The sequence below is a fragment of the Tursiops truncatus genome, chromosome 7 (assembly GCF_011762595.2).
Source record: "Tursiops truncatus isolate mTurTru1 chromosome 7, mTurTru1.mat.Y, whole genome shotgun sequence".
In the NCBI taxonomy this organism is placed as follows: domain Eukaryota; kingdom Metazoa; phylum Chordata; class Mammalia; order Artiodactyla; family Delphinidae; genus Tursiops; species Tursiops truncatus.
In genome coordinates this window covers 3632658-3646996 of record NC_047040.1, presented here as the reverse complement: position 1 = coordinate 3646996, position 14339 = coordinate 3632658, and the positions used below count along the sequence as shown (strand labels likewise).

The 14339-nt window shown below is 47.7% G+C and overlaps 1 protein-coding gene across 1 annotated transcript in view; it reads left to right on the top strand.

Annotated features, from left to right (window-relative positions):
• COPS8 (COP9 signalosome subunit 8) overlaps positions 1-11094 on the top strand; it is a 40311-nt gene extending 29217 nt beyond the window's left edge. The window contains exons 7-8 of the transcript XR_012332904.1: positions 5342-5525; positions 5793-11094. The gene's annotated coding sequence lies outside the window, so the exon portion shown is untranslated. The remainder of the gene's footprint in view (positions 1-5341; positions 5526-5792) is intronic.
• The last annotated feature ends 3245 nt before the right edge of the window (positions 11095-14339 follow it).

The following is a 14339-nucleotide window of genomic DNA, read 5'->3' as shown; positions in this document are numbered from 1 at the left end:
CTGTCCTGCAGGGTGGGTGGCTGCCTCCGTGAAGAGCTGGCTTTCGGGCTTGGGGACATTGGCTCTCGCCACTGTCCAGCACCACCGTGTCAGCCCTGATGATCAGCGTTCTGCTTCCTGGTTTACATAGTGATGCAGAAAAGTCACAGTGTCTCCCAGTCACTGAAACACGCTTCTAACAGCCATGGCTGGTTTTCACTCCAACTTCCAAAACCAGCTTTGGGAGCACAAGTCTTCATGGTTTTAGACAAACAGCCTCCAACACCTGATGAGTCCTCGGCGTGCTTTCCCGTTGATCCCCCCTGCCCCAGAATCCTGATCTCCCACCACGTTCCAGACGTCTGAACAGTTATGTGCTCATTATTTGTTGTACACTTCTCTAACTGAAATCATTCTTTGGTGTTGCAAATCCAGCTTCAAGTGGTAAGAAAGATGATTAGAAAAAGAAACCCATTGCTGTCAACATTTTGAAGAGAAGAATCACTTTTGCTTGAAGGGCTACCCCTAACCGTCCTAGTTAACCTGCCTTAAAGCTGGCCGACCGTGACCGAGGGGTCTCACAGCGGCGTTCACAGCGCCCCTGCTGCCTGGACCTTCCCAGCCATGCAGCCGCGCTCTGCTGGGAAGCTGTCCACCCCAGTCACGCTGTCGCTGCTGTCACCCTGGGCTTAGCTGGGGACCCTGTTTTACCCCATCTCCGTCTTCCCTCATCTCCCCCTCCACAGCATGGCAGAGACCAGTCTACACGTTTTAATACAACTTGCTAACAGTGTAAGGATGTGGTAGAAAAATGCATTGAAGTGAGTGACTTTTCCTGGCGTCAAACAACTGTCAGGGCTGCAAAGAACGGAGGGCTTGATTTGGGGTCTTAAGAATTGCAATTCAGGAGACACAGATTTGGCTAAATCCCCAAGAGTGTTCTGGGGAGGAAAAAGAGTCAGGGGTTTACAGAGACAAAAGCCACAAGGTTGTTAAAGTTGCCTGGACAGAGTGCTGACTGACAATGACACAAACCAGGAAATACTTGTCCTTAAGGAATCACAAGTTATTTTAGGGTAAGGGCCTGATAAGCATCTGGAGAAGGGCAACGAGTGGTCAAAAGGTCACACTGGTGAAAATGGAGGTCCTTTCAGAGAGTCACCAAGTCGTTACAGGACAGACACACACTCCCCAGTCCTCCTGGGCTGTCTGCCCATCACACCGGGGGCCCCGGCCTGTGCACCCTCGTCTGAGCCAGAAACAGCTTCCCCCTCTGATAGCACAGGAGAGAGAGGGGCGTCCTTTGGAGTGAGAACTCTATTTTTCCATCTAAGAGTGTCATGATGCTGGGTGAGTGTTTTTGGGGCACATTTGCAGAATAGAGCTGGTGTTCCGAAAGGAGTTTTGAGGGAGTCATGCACCCCTTTCCCTGACTCCAGGGGTCCACTTTCTATGGAGCTTGGCTAAAACCAACCTTAATAGTGTCCGCCCAAGTCACCACAACCGGGCTCCTGGTACGGCACCCTTCCTCCCTTTCTCTCTGTGACCCACTAATCCTTCATTTATAAGAGAAACCAGACCCCAATGACAGAACAAAAGCTGTTCCCAGACACCAGCACTGGTCATGGCCAAGGTCCTCAGCCTCCCTCTGCCTCTTTTCTGCCAGGGGACTGGAAGCTTTCTTGGAGAAATTAGTCATTCAATTAACTTCAAAATATATTTAGAAACTTTGGCATTTACAAACCCATCCTGTAATTAAAAACACAAAGAACTGAAGGTTTTTCCATTGTTAAAAAGCATCAGTTTAGACTAACTGAATTGCTATGCTGTCATTTTCTGAGTCCAGTTTGGTGTAGACAAAAATTAAGAGGGGGACTAAATGCTCTGTCTGTTTTCTAACATCATAATAGGATTGTGAATTTTAACAGACTAAATATCCTTAACGTCAGTCCCTGAAAAGGAATTTGCAGCACTTCAAAAATTGAGAATTAAAAAGGCCCAAGTCTAGAAATGCATCTCCTCAGCATTTCAAAAAAAAGAACCAGCATTTTCGTCTAACTGACTAAATCTTTCCACCAGGAAGAGGATTTTGTTTCTTTCAAGTTTGCAGTGTAAGCCTGAGCCGCTCTGGCATCGTCCAAATTTAAAATGAGCTTAAATTCAAATACATTATCACGTACAAACATATATGTGGATGTGTGTACACACACCGAAGCACCAGATCACCCACTAACAGTTCAAGCATAGCAGAAATAAGTCACCAAAACCCACCGCACTTGTCTTCTTCCTCCCCTACATGTTCTGTCCCTGTCCCGTGCACCCCTGCTGTCTGTCCCACAGAGCACCGCATGGGCACCCTCTCTGGACAGAAGCCCTCTCAGGAGTTGGGGTGCAGGGGTGGGTCAGCGCGCGGGGCAGGGGAACGGGTAGTGCTGGAGCCCGGCCGCAAGGTCCCCACCAGCTTCCCTCCTGGGCCCAGTCGAGGCCACTGCCAGAGCTTCACTTCAACGATTGCTAAAAGGTTCCCGTGTGGACCCAGGCTTTGAACCAGGGTCCTGGCATGGGCTGCAGGGTCTCTGCGGCTCCGCAAATGCATGCAACCATGGGAGCAGGGCACGTGACCTCCCTCCGCATCCTAAGGGGACACAGGTGCAGAGCACTTGGGCCCAGGCCAGCCGTGCCCTTGCACCTTCCCGCCACCCGGAGGGTCAGCCCTCAGCCCGGCTCCCCACCCAGTCCTCTCTACCGGGGGAGACCCGAGGCTGGTCCAGGACCCTCTGGGTTCCTCACATCCCACCTACTCCTGGGTCAAGCCTGAGTCTGGTCTTCAGACCCTCCCTGTGTGAAGTCTGAGCCCAGGGTCCCACGAAGGCCCCTCCTCAAGGCCACTGGGCCACCCTCCCCGGCACCACCCGAGGATCACAGCATCTCTCTCCCCTCTCCGTCCTCCACACCCCACTCCCCTACTCGGACCTATTGCCCTCTCTTTGCTGCTTACTTTTCCACCCCATTGCCCCTCTCCACCCCCTCTTCTTTTTCTTTCTCCATTTCCCTTTGAGCTGAAACCACATTTTGTAAAATTCAGCCTACAAGGCCCTTTCCTTGAAACCACTGTCTCCCCCACTGCTAAAGGGAAGCCGAGGCTGTGACGGGAGGGTTCCCCTGGCCTCTCGGACAGCGGCAGGCCTCGTCAGTGCCTGGAGCCCTGCCTCTTGTGCGGGGGTCACTGCCGGGCGAGCAGCGGCCTCGACTCCACCGGCCTCAGACTCACGCTTTGAGCCAAGCCGTGTTCCGAGCAACTTGGGTTTTGGTTTCTGTAGTTTCCGAAGGAAAAGCGAGGCTATGGAGCTCGTTCCCACACTCCTCCAAAGAGGCTCCTACGCGGGGCTGGGCTGCTTCCCCTGGAACCTGGTACGAAGCCTTCCAGCAGGGCCGCCAGCACTAATTAGCATTCATTATGCTAATGAATGCCTGCCAACTTCACTCCTAACGCCTCAAAATGCAGGACGGCTGGTCTGGTTAGAAGGAAATTTTAGAGTTGCATTTGGGCCTCTGTAAATCACTGGATTTAAGCTCCTTGGAGAAGCAGTTAAGTTTGCTAAGTTCATACATTTCTGGTGGCTAAAATGTCCTACTTTCCCTTTTCTCTTAAAAAAATGTTAACCAATGCCCTGAAGAAGCAAAGACAGAAAGCATCGTTGTTACCCAGCCGTTCCTCCCTGATCCTTATCAACGGCTTTCAGATAAGGGCCCGCCAAAGTCTCAGGACAGCATCTTTATTTACTAAAACCTCCTGTTTCCTGGGATTTCTCTGAACGCCACATCAGCTCAAGGCAGAACATTTCTAAAGCTGCTTTGATTCTGAGCTCGCTCAGCTGTGTCGGTGGTGAGATGGGTGGCGGGCTCTTATTTTCCCGGGTTCGGGGCAGGGAGCCTGTCAGGCTCCGCACAGCATCCGCTCCAGCTCTGGCAGGAGCCAGGCCACTCCCTCCTCAGTTGCAGAGCAAGAGGCCGGCCTCTAGCCTCTGTTCCCCGGGCAGGTGGGGGGCCCTGGAGGCCTGGCACCCACAGAGGGAAAGCAGGCCGGGCACCAGCTGGTACTTCCTCCGCTCACATCTCCTTCCTCAGCCCCTGTCCAGAATGACCCTGCTTTTCTCTCCCAGCCTCTCCTCCCTCACGTCTCCCGCCGCCCAAGAAACCACCTGGAAGAAACCCAGGTTCTCCAAGTGTCTAAATAAACAAGAAGCTTGTGACTCATCACGGGATGAGGCGGCTGGAGGATGGAGTGAACCCACTGCCAAACCCATGACGGGAACCCTGACTCAGAGCGGGAAGCGGGAAGCGGGAGCTGGGCATGGACGGGGCGAGAGCTGAGCGGCAGCGTGCGCGTGCGCGGTCAGGCCGCTCGACAAGGCTGATCTGCTCTCTGCACCTGTGCTTGCCCAGCCCCTGCGCCACCTGCACCTACGCACAGAAGCTTGCCTGTCCCCCCCCCGCCCCCCCCCCCGGCGGCCGGTTCTAACACTCCACCTGCTAGTTCACTAAAGGGAAACCTCTAACCCTGAGATGCTTGTTAAGCTGAGGGATGTACCCCCCCACCCAAGGCTGGTTTCCATGGTAACTGAGAAGGCCATCCGACATCAATCCTCGTATAAATGGCAGCCTTCTTCTCCCCCAAGCAGGGAAGGTTACTGCCATCCATGGTGGAGTGTTGCTCCAGGACCTTAGTTTCGGACGTGTAAGGCCCCCAGTCCAATAAACACTTGATGTCCTTGTTGCTGTCTCTGGACTCTTTCCTCCGCCTGGCGGCCAGGCGATTACAGGCCTGCAGGGCTGCGGGCTGCGGCCCAACAGCGTGAGAGAGTCTGTGTGTGGGTCAGTGAGTGTGTGTGAGAGGGCGTGTGTGTAGGAGTATGTGAATGTGTGTTAGTCTGTGTGTGAGCATGAGAAAGTGTGTGTGTGTGTGAGCCTGAGAAGCTAAGTCTGTGTGTGAGCGTGTGTGTACAGGTACGAGTAAGCAAATGTGCATGCGTGAGAAGGGGTGTGTATGTGGGACCGTCTTCGTGTGTGTTCCTGTGTATATCTGTGTATATCTGCTCCTATGTATATCTGCACACACGTTTCCCTGATTCCCCTTTGCCTTCCCCAGACCGCTTTCTCAGGAACAGGCCTTGAAACAAGGTTCTTCCACCGGCTGCTGACTTACGTCAACCTCCCCACCCCTGCTCCTTGGCCAGCCTGGGCTCAGTGGACTCTGAGGCTTCACAAAGCCTTCTTCTTCAGCGCATCCCACTTACCTGTGTCCTTAGGGGTGATTCCGTGGTAACTCGGAAGCTGAAAAAGTTCTCATGTTCTGTTTCAGTGGCGTGGCGCTGTCGGTTCTGCCCGGTTCATAAGGAGAAGCAAGACTTAATGCAGCAGCTGGGCAGGCTCGCCGCTCCTCACGACGTTTCTCACCCACTATGCTGATCAGGGGGAGAAACAGCACGTGAAAAGGAGAAGAGGGGAAACTAGGAAGCCAACCTCAACCAGGAAAGAAGCGTCAGGTGAGGCTTTACTGAATGCTTCACACGTTGAGACCATTCACTCCTGCAGAGAAGCCTGTGGGTCCGGTACAGTTTTACAGCCTGAGGAAATTGCCCCCCACCCCAAGGAGCAAGCTGGACCCTACACGGTGGGAATGGTGCAGCCCAGATCCTAAACTCCCTCTGATTCTAGCCCATCCTTTCCGCAATACCAAGTGGATACCAATAACAAATATTTTAAAAGGTATTAGAAAACATAAACCTTGTCTTTTTTTATCTATTTTACAGGAAGAACCATCTTTGGAGCTGGGGAGGGCCTGAGGTTGTCTGAGAAGGTAGCCTTGGACAGTGAAAGCCCTTAGGAGACCTTTGACCCAGACCTTTGACCTAACCTCGCCTGCATCAGATGCTCGGCAGGGGAGCAGATCATAAAGCAAATCCAAAGAAACTGTGTGACTGTCAGAACTAAAATGTATTTGTGCAGATTCTGGGATGTCCCCGTGGCTGAAGATGATAACCTCAATCAGTGGTTCTCAACCAGGAGCAGTTTTGGCCCCCAAGGTTCATTTGGCAATGTCTGGAGGTATTTTGGTTGTCACAATTGGTGGTGGAGGTCACAGGGTCCAGGGATGCTGCTATGCCCCCCACAGGGCCCAGAACAGCCCCACCGCAAAGAATGATGTGGCTCAAAATATCACTAGAGCAATTCCTTTCTTTACCTACTGGCCACTGGCATGAGGACACAAGTGATGGTAGCCTCAACCCCAGTGGACCCATTACAGCGCCTCCTAGCAAACTCAGGACCATACTGCAGTGGAGCCTAAAGCTGGGACTTCAATGGGTAGCGCAAATTCCCTGAGGGTGACGAGACATGCTGCTGAGGACAGGGCACCGGGTTCCCGCTAAAGGCTTAGCCCATGTGCGGCAGCCTGTGAGTCAGGCCCTGCCTTGTTCACTGTTCCTTTATTAAACCCTCTCACGCTCCCCAGCTTGCGTGTGCCGTCTGTTTCTCGCTGGCAACCTGACTGTCACTACACCAATCTCCTTGCAGAGTAGCTCCCGATGCACACTCCTGGTAAACAGCAGGAAGAGCCCAGATCTGGAATTCTGCATTCCTGATCCAAGGGTTTCTGTTTAACTTAGGGAGTTTTCCAAAGTGGTTATACCAGTTTACACTCCCATGAGCAGTGTATGAAAGTTACAGTTGTTTTACATCCTGATCAACAGTATTGTGTGGTTTTCAAAAATTTATTATTTGAGTCCTTCTGATGGGTGCATAAAGAAATTTCACAGTGGTTTTAATTTGTGCCACTCTAAGGACCAATGAAGTTGAGCATTTTTTCCTATGTTTGTTGGTCATTGGATATCATTTTTTGCCAAGTCTTTTGACCATTTTACTGTTGGATTGGTTTTCTTATTTTACTCCTGACTTTAGGAGCTCTGCATATGTCCCGAAGATGAGCCTTTTGTTAGATATGTATAATACTCATGTATCTTCCTCCACTCTATGGGCTGCCTTTTCACCCTCCATATGTCATTTGACTTGATGTTAGTACCTGGAGTATCTTTTCATTGCACTTGTTTATGCCCACTGATTCTTGAATTGTTTCTTTTTCCTTGGATTCCTCTTTGATTTTGCTGAATTTTATTCCAAAGTACATTTTGGGACAGATAGAAGATAATATTCTGATTTCTTGAATGTTAACAGGTCTTTATTTTGCCCTTATTCTTTATTGGTAGTTTAGCTGGGTATATAATACTTGGAGAATGCTCTTTTTCTACAACTGCACCAGTGAAACGGTTATGAAGAAAAAAATACTTCCTGACGTCTCATTTACAATATATATTTCAAATTTCTTAACCTTGGTTTCTTTTTGTTAAGTTTTCTTGTTTCTTAAAATACCTGTTTCATAGAGATTCAATTTCCCTGAATGGGCCAACTGGTCTTCATTTTTTCATCTGCAGAAACTAGTGAGTTTTAAATGCTTTTTTTCCTTTTCTTTTAAACCCTTACAGAGGGAAAACTATTCCAGGTAAAAGAATGGAAAATTTTAGAATCCTTAGCATCTCTTTTTGGTAGATTTAATGTAATTTGATGGGCAAGTCAGGTAATGGAAGGTGGCACACACCTGGGACGTCTTCTGGGGGGAACAGTTTCCCCTTCCAGTGGGCCATCTGCTGTGGCAGTCTTCAGCTGGCTGGGAATACTTAGCCTTTAACTCCCATTGCCAGCTGACAGAGGTCAGCAGGAGCTGATGCAACAGAATTTTCTGCTCCATGCAGAGAGCTGCCTTCCCCACCTCTCTCTCTAAGCAGGTATTATAGGCTGAGGTTGCCCCAGACTGGCTGCAGCAGGAAATTCAACCCCTATGCACTCAACCACCATAATCTGTAGCCCCCTCTGGAAGATGTAAATGGTGGGATGGTCCACATTTTCCTTTAATCTCTTTTTTTTTCTGGTACCATTTCTTATTTCAGAGCATCAGGAATTCAGGAATTTAGATAGTGCCTTTTCCAATTCCCAGTGATTATGGAGAATTTTCCTTATTATTCTGTTAGGTCATCTCAGTGGGGATTTTGTAGAGTAAAGTATATAAAAACTACTAAAGGTTAGAATATCACCCTGAATGAGAAAATCTAGTAGAAGCTTTGTGATGGAAATCATCTGTAGATTTAAATGCATGCCAAAGAGCAAATTCAGAGATTTAAGGATTAAATGTGATTAAAACACAGACTTTTGACTATTGCTTCAGTTTCTAGTAAAACCCATAGCCAATTGGAGGGTCTCCCTTATTAGCTCATTCTGAAATCATCAGCAGTTAACATCTTACTCGAGTGATCCAACAGCTCTGGCTTAATTATCCATGAAACTGAAGGTAGCCTTCAGCTAGAAGAGCTAACTGACCTGCTTCTTAATTCAAGCTGCAGGAAATCCAAGGTATGTCTCTGAAAATGCCTTGATTACATACATACTTTGGAGAGATTCACAATTAATCTTTACCAAGTGTTCCCATAAATGCTAGTTTGAATTCTTTTTAAATCAAGATAGCATGTCAAGGATTTCTATAATTAGTTCAACTCGACCTCTTGATAGTCAACATGTTTATTTTTGGATGACTATTTGCTATTAGCTCTACTGCTCAACACTAAAATACAGTCCCTTAATCCGAAAAAGAATATATCTATAACTGAATCAATTTGCTGTACACCTGAAACTAACACAACATTGTAAATCAACTCTATTTCAATTAAAAAATAAAATAAAATACAGTCCCTTTCCTAACTAATTTTACTTCCATAAGCTCTATGTTGTTAAACAGATCAAGTCACATGACCTAATGAAAGTTTAAGTATATTTAAAATTTCAATTTTCCCCAAAGTGATTAATAAATGAAATTCCCAATGAAAAGCTTTGAAACCCTGTAAAGGTATGCCATCTTTTTTCTTGCTTTTTATTTTGAAATAATTTCAGACTTACAATGGCAAAAATAGTACAGAAATACTATACTCTCTTCTTCCAGCTTCTTCAAATATTAACTTCTAACATAACCAATAGTACAGTTATCAACACCAAGAGATTAATGTTGATATAACACTATTAACTAATCTACAAACCTTATTCACATTTCACTTCCATTGTCCCACCCATGTCCTTTTCTGGTCTAGGATCTGATTCTGAATCCCGCACTGCATTTGGTAGTCCTGTCTCCCTGGTCTCCTCCATCTGGGACAGTTCCTCAGTCTGTCTGTTTTTTTTTTTTTTCTTTGCGGTACGCGGGCCTCTCACTACTGTGGCCTCTCCCGTTGCGGAGCACAGGCTCCGGACGCGCAGGCTCAGCGGCCATGGCTCACGGGCCCAGCCGCTCCGCGGCATGCGGGATCCTCCCGGACCGGGGCACGAACCCGCGTCCCCTGCGTCGGCAGGCGGACTCTCAACCACTGCGCCACCAGGGAAGCCCCCTCAGTCTGTCTTTTATGACCTCAGTGTGAGTGAAGGACATCAGCCATTACTTTGCAGACTGTCTCTCAGTTTGTATTTGCCTGATATTTTCTCATGATGAGACCGAGGTTATGCATTTTTGCCAAGGATACCCCAGAAACTGCTGCTCCCTTCTCAGTGCATCATAGCTGTGGCTACATGAGGTCCATGTCTTATTACTGCTAATGGTCACTTTGATGATTTGCCTAAAGTGGTCTCTGCCCGGTTTCTTTACTGTCATACTAGCATATTTCCCTTTGTGCTTAATAAGTATCTGGTGGGGAGATACTATGAGACTAGGTAAACATCCCATTTCTCATCATACTTTTCACTCACCCATTTTACCATCCGTTGAATGCTTTTTGCCTACAACAATTATTAGTATGTGTTACCCAAATAAAGACTTATTATTTTCATCATTCTTTCTACATGTATTAACTGAAATTTTATTGTAAGAACTGTTCTTTCTCTTATTTTATATGTTCAATTATTTATTTGTATTAATATGACCTCTTGGGTATTTAGTTTATTCTAGGAGTTATAATCCATGACTATCATATGAGGAGTCTTTTAATTGCTCGACTTGTCCCAGATTTAGTCACTGGTGATCCTTCGAGTTAGCTCCTGTTTTGACAGTGACCCCATCATTTTTGGATCACAGTCCTATTTTCTGGCACTACAGAATGTTCCCGGCTAGTCTTGTGCATTCCCTGGGCCAGCTCTGGTGTCAACTGTCTCTCCAAGGAGCCCTGTTCCTTTAATTGGACAATGTTATTTAGAAACCAAGATCTGGGTACTGGGTGTGTTCGTTGCTACTGGGATGTCACTTCTTCTCAGCCCTCTCATTTTTCATTTAGGTTTACTTGTCACTTGTGTTTACTTGTGTTCCATTTTGGATTCCCCTCACATTCTGTTTGTCGAAAAAAAGTAAGATGGTCTCAGTTTCCTTCACTGAAATTGTGTTTTACTTCCTCCCGTTGGAGGCCAGAGCTCAATACTTCTAACTACTTTCCTACCGTGTTTCCCCCTTTCTTTCTTTACATGTTAAGAGTATAGAATGTTTGACAAATTGGACATACTTCCTAAGGGAGCTGGATAGGAGCATCTGTCCTAGAGCCTGGCTGGCAGGCAGCCTGAATGATGTCCCCAGGTGACCTCAGGTTCGGGTCTGAGAGGCCTGTAGTCCATCTGACCTTGTGCTTGCAGTTCAGCTCTGTCTCAAACACACCTTTTAGGGATGGAAGGGATTAGTCATGCAGAGAGAAAACAGTTTTCCTCAATAAAATTTAGTATCTTTCAAATACCACCTCAACTTAGTTTTTTGGGGATTTTTTTCCCCCAGATTTGCTTCAGTTCACCTGATTGAAATACTCTAACTCTGGGTTGGGAGGGAGAATTCCTGTTGAAATATGTGGATGGATGTTCTGATCCACAATGTGCATCTTGTGTGTGGAGCTGTTTTTAAAATAGCAAGTTGTTGTTGGGTTTTTTTCCCCTGTGCTTCAGATAACCCAAAACCAGAGAGGATGTGTGTAAACAGGCGCTTTAATGCACTGTTGGAGGGAAAATAAATCATTTGAAGAATTTTTGAAATAAATTTTGCAACACATTTTGAGATTGAAAAATGTTCATATTCTTTTACTTCTTAATTTCTTCTCTGAGAATCTATTCTGGGGACCAAAGCAATTAAAAAAAAATAAGCAGAGGTTCATTTCAGCATTTTTGCAATAATAAACTTGAGGGGGGAAAAAACTCCAAAATATCCAATCATAGGAAATGTGAAAACATTATTACGAATACTCTTGATAGAATATTAAAGAGCCATTAAGCAGATTCCCCAATAAATTCATAACACTAAAAAGGATTATCACATAATACATTTTAAAAGGAAGATCCTGGGTTAGTTAGACATTTGTACAGAACACACACACATTGTTTATGCATGTTTAAAAGACCAAGAGGAAATATACCAAAGTATACATAGTGGTGATGGTACTTCATGTATTTTTTTCTTTCTACTTCTTTGTGTCTTGTAAATCTTCCTGAATGAGTGCAAATTACTTTGATAACACGTGGAGAAAATAAGGTTTTTCATTTCTAGTAAGAAGAAGTGGTTGGGCTCAGGGGATGGCACACAACAGAGGTCGTGCCGAGGGATCCAGCCCCAGAATCCCTTGTCTGGGCTCTGGGGTTTGAGCTGTAAAAGGGCCGGGGAGCATGGACACAGCCTCCAGGCCTCCAAACCAGCCATTTGTCCAACACGGTCATGGCAAGACCTGCGGTGAACCTAACTGCACATTGTTCAGAGAGCTACCGAGGCAAGACCTCCCGTGGCCCTTTGAGCTGACCCTGGTGCTGCTGGGGACTCCCTGTGTGGCTGACGAGACCAGGGGTGGGAGAAGCAGCAGATGTTTAGAACAGTAGGTCTTGATCATCAGGTCAGGATGCAGCCTCAAGTCATGCACCAGGTTAGACTGGATTGGCCAGTGTAGAGATCTGGTCCCCTTTGCACTAGGACTCCGCAGAGCAGACCATGGCCCCAGCAATGTCATGTCAGTCCCTGGAGACCTCCTTGCTGTTCCAAAAATACTGTATCGTCTGTGGGTCTCCTGACACACAGGCTCCAGTGGATTCGGCTGGGTGGGAGAAGGTACTGAGTGTTCCTACTGGAAGCTCGGGACCACAGCCCTCCCCAAGGCCAAGGTCACTGACTCATGTCCCCAAAGGCCATCTTCTCCTTTGTTCGTGGGAACAGCGTTTGGCCAGTAGCCCTGAGCTGTGGCTGGGAAAATTGCATCTTCAGGACTTCAGGGAATAGTTAGTACTCTTCATTGTACACCCTTTCTAACGACAATCAAAAGATGAAAATCATCTGGAGATCTGGAGTTTCTAACCACGGGCACACACCGAGCCTGTCGCCCCTAGGTCCTCATGTTCTCCTGAGAGAACCTCCAAGGGGCAAGAAGTGTGAGGTCAGAAGGGCCTGGGCGGCCCCCTCCCAGCCTCACCCCTCAGCCAGGCCAGGGCTGCCCAACATCCTGCTACCCACCCTGCATTAACTCACTCTGCAGAGACGTTCTGACCATTAAAAATTTTCAGATCTGGTTCAAGATGACAAGCCCCTCAATCAAACTTTGCTGTCTCCAAAATTCCCACGGAAAATCACGGAACAAATGTAAGGATAGTGCTGGGGAGTGAATCAACCCTGGAAAACAGGGAAGGTTGATACTCACAGGCAAGAAACCTCAGGAAACGTCTTTCACGTACAAAGTAGATGAATAGAAGGAAAGAAAGGAGGGACTGATGGGTATAATTGCACATATCTTAGAAAACCTCCCCTGGAAAGAAAGTGAGGGAATCCCTGCAGGGGCCCCAAAGAGCCTGAGGCTCAGCGGCCCAGGGCCTGGAGGGCCTGAGGCTGCAGGACAATTTGGGGAAGTGTGGCAGGGTCCGCGCTTGTGGGACAGAGGCTGTAGGTGCTCTGATCGGCCCAGGTTCCACTGCCTAAAACAGACATCACCAAGGAGAAGTGTTACGTTTCTCACTGCACCACAGCCTCCAGCAGATCCTGGCCTCTTCGCCCCACCAGCCCCGGGGTTTTAATCAGGCACAAACACTCCTGAAGTCAGAGCCACAGTCCTTCCAGGAGGACCAGCAGTGGGGCAGCGAGCGGACGGGGAGGTCCAAGAACTGGCCGGGGGGCCGCTTGGCCTGGAACACAAAGCTGGTCTCCCCTTAGTTGGTGGCAGGGCCAACCTTTATCTGTGACCTGAGGTGGGCCCAGTGGACCTCAAGAGACTGAGGCAAAGGGACAGCATGTCTTTGGAGGCTCTGACTGTCATCCCAGAGACAGAGGTTCTTGTCCTAGGCCTCTCCCAGTTACCAGCTGTGTGACCTTTGGGCCTCATTTTCCTCATCTGTAAAATAGGGCTAATCTCAGTACATGACTCATGGGGATTTTGTGCAGACTCTGTGTGGTGATATCTGTAAATCAAATACCCTAAACTATTCCCCTGAGACTCTGTGCTGGGCACTGAGAACTCTGACAGAGGTAGACGGTCAAGCAGGATCTGTTGAATTTACTCATGTTGTTTGTTATAATTATCCGATGCTGCAAAACAAAGCCCCCCAAAACTCAGTGTCTTAAAGCAATGATAAATTATGTACTTTTTGATGTGGCTTTGTGTGGGTCAGGAATCCAGGGGCAGCTTGCCGTGTGCTTTCTGGTGAGGTTGCAAAGGATTTGCAACCCCGGCCCTTTTACAGGTTGCAGAGGTTGCAAAGCTAGGATTTCAGTCGTCTGAAGGCTGCACAGGCTGGAGGACTCACTTCCAAGGTGGCTCACTTGCGTGGTTAGCAGATCGGCGCCGCCTGTTGACAGCGGCCCCATCCCTCTCCGTGTGGGTCAGTCCATGTAGCTTGGGCTTCCTCACATAATGGACTCTGGGTTTCAAAGATGAACATCCTGACATTGAGAGAGAGAGAAAGAGAGAAGCAGAAGAAGGAGAAGGAGAAGGGGAAGAGAGGGGTGGGGAGACCAGGAAGAAGCTGTGTCTGTCTCTTTTCTTATGGCTTAGCATAGGAAATCATATAGCATCAAACTTCTGTCATACTCCCTTGGTCAGGCAGTCACAAGTCCCTGCCCAGATCTGAGTGGAGAAACCAGACACCACCTCTCAGTGGGAGTGGCAGGAACCCCGATCACGCTGTAAGAATAAATATGTATGAATATGAATATGTGTCTTTGGAACTTAGAGTCTGACACATTGTTGCTCTTATTATTAGAAACTTGAGAGAGCAGATTCACACCATTCTTTTGTCAAAAACTACTGGCTGTCAGAAACCGGTCTGGTCTG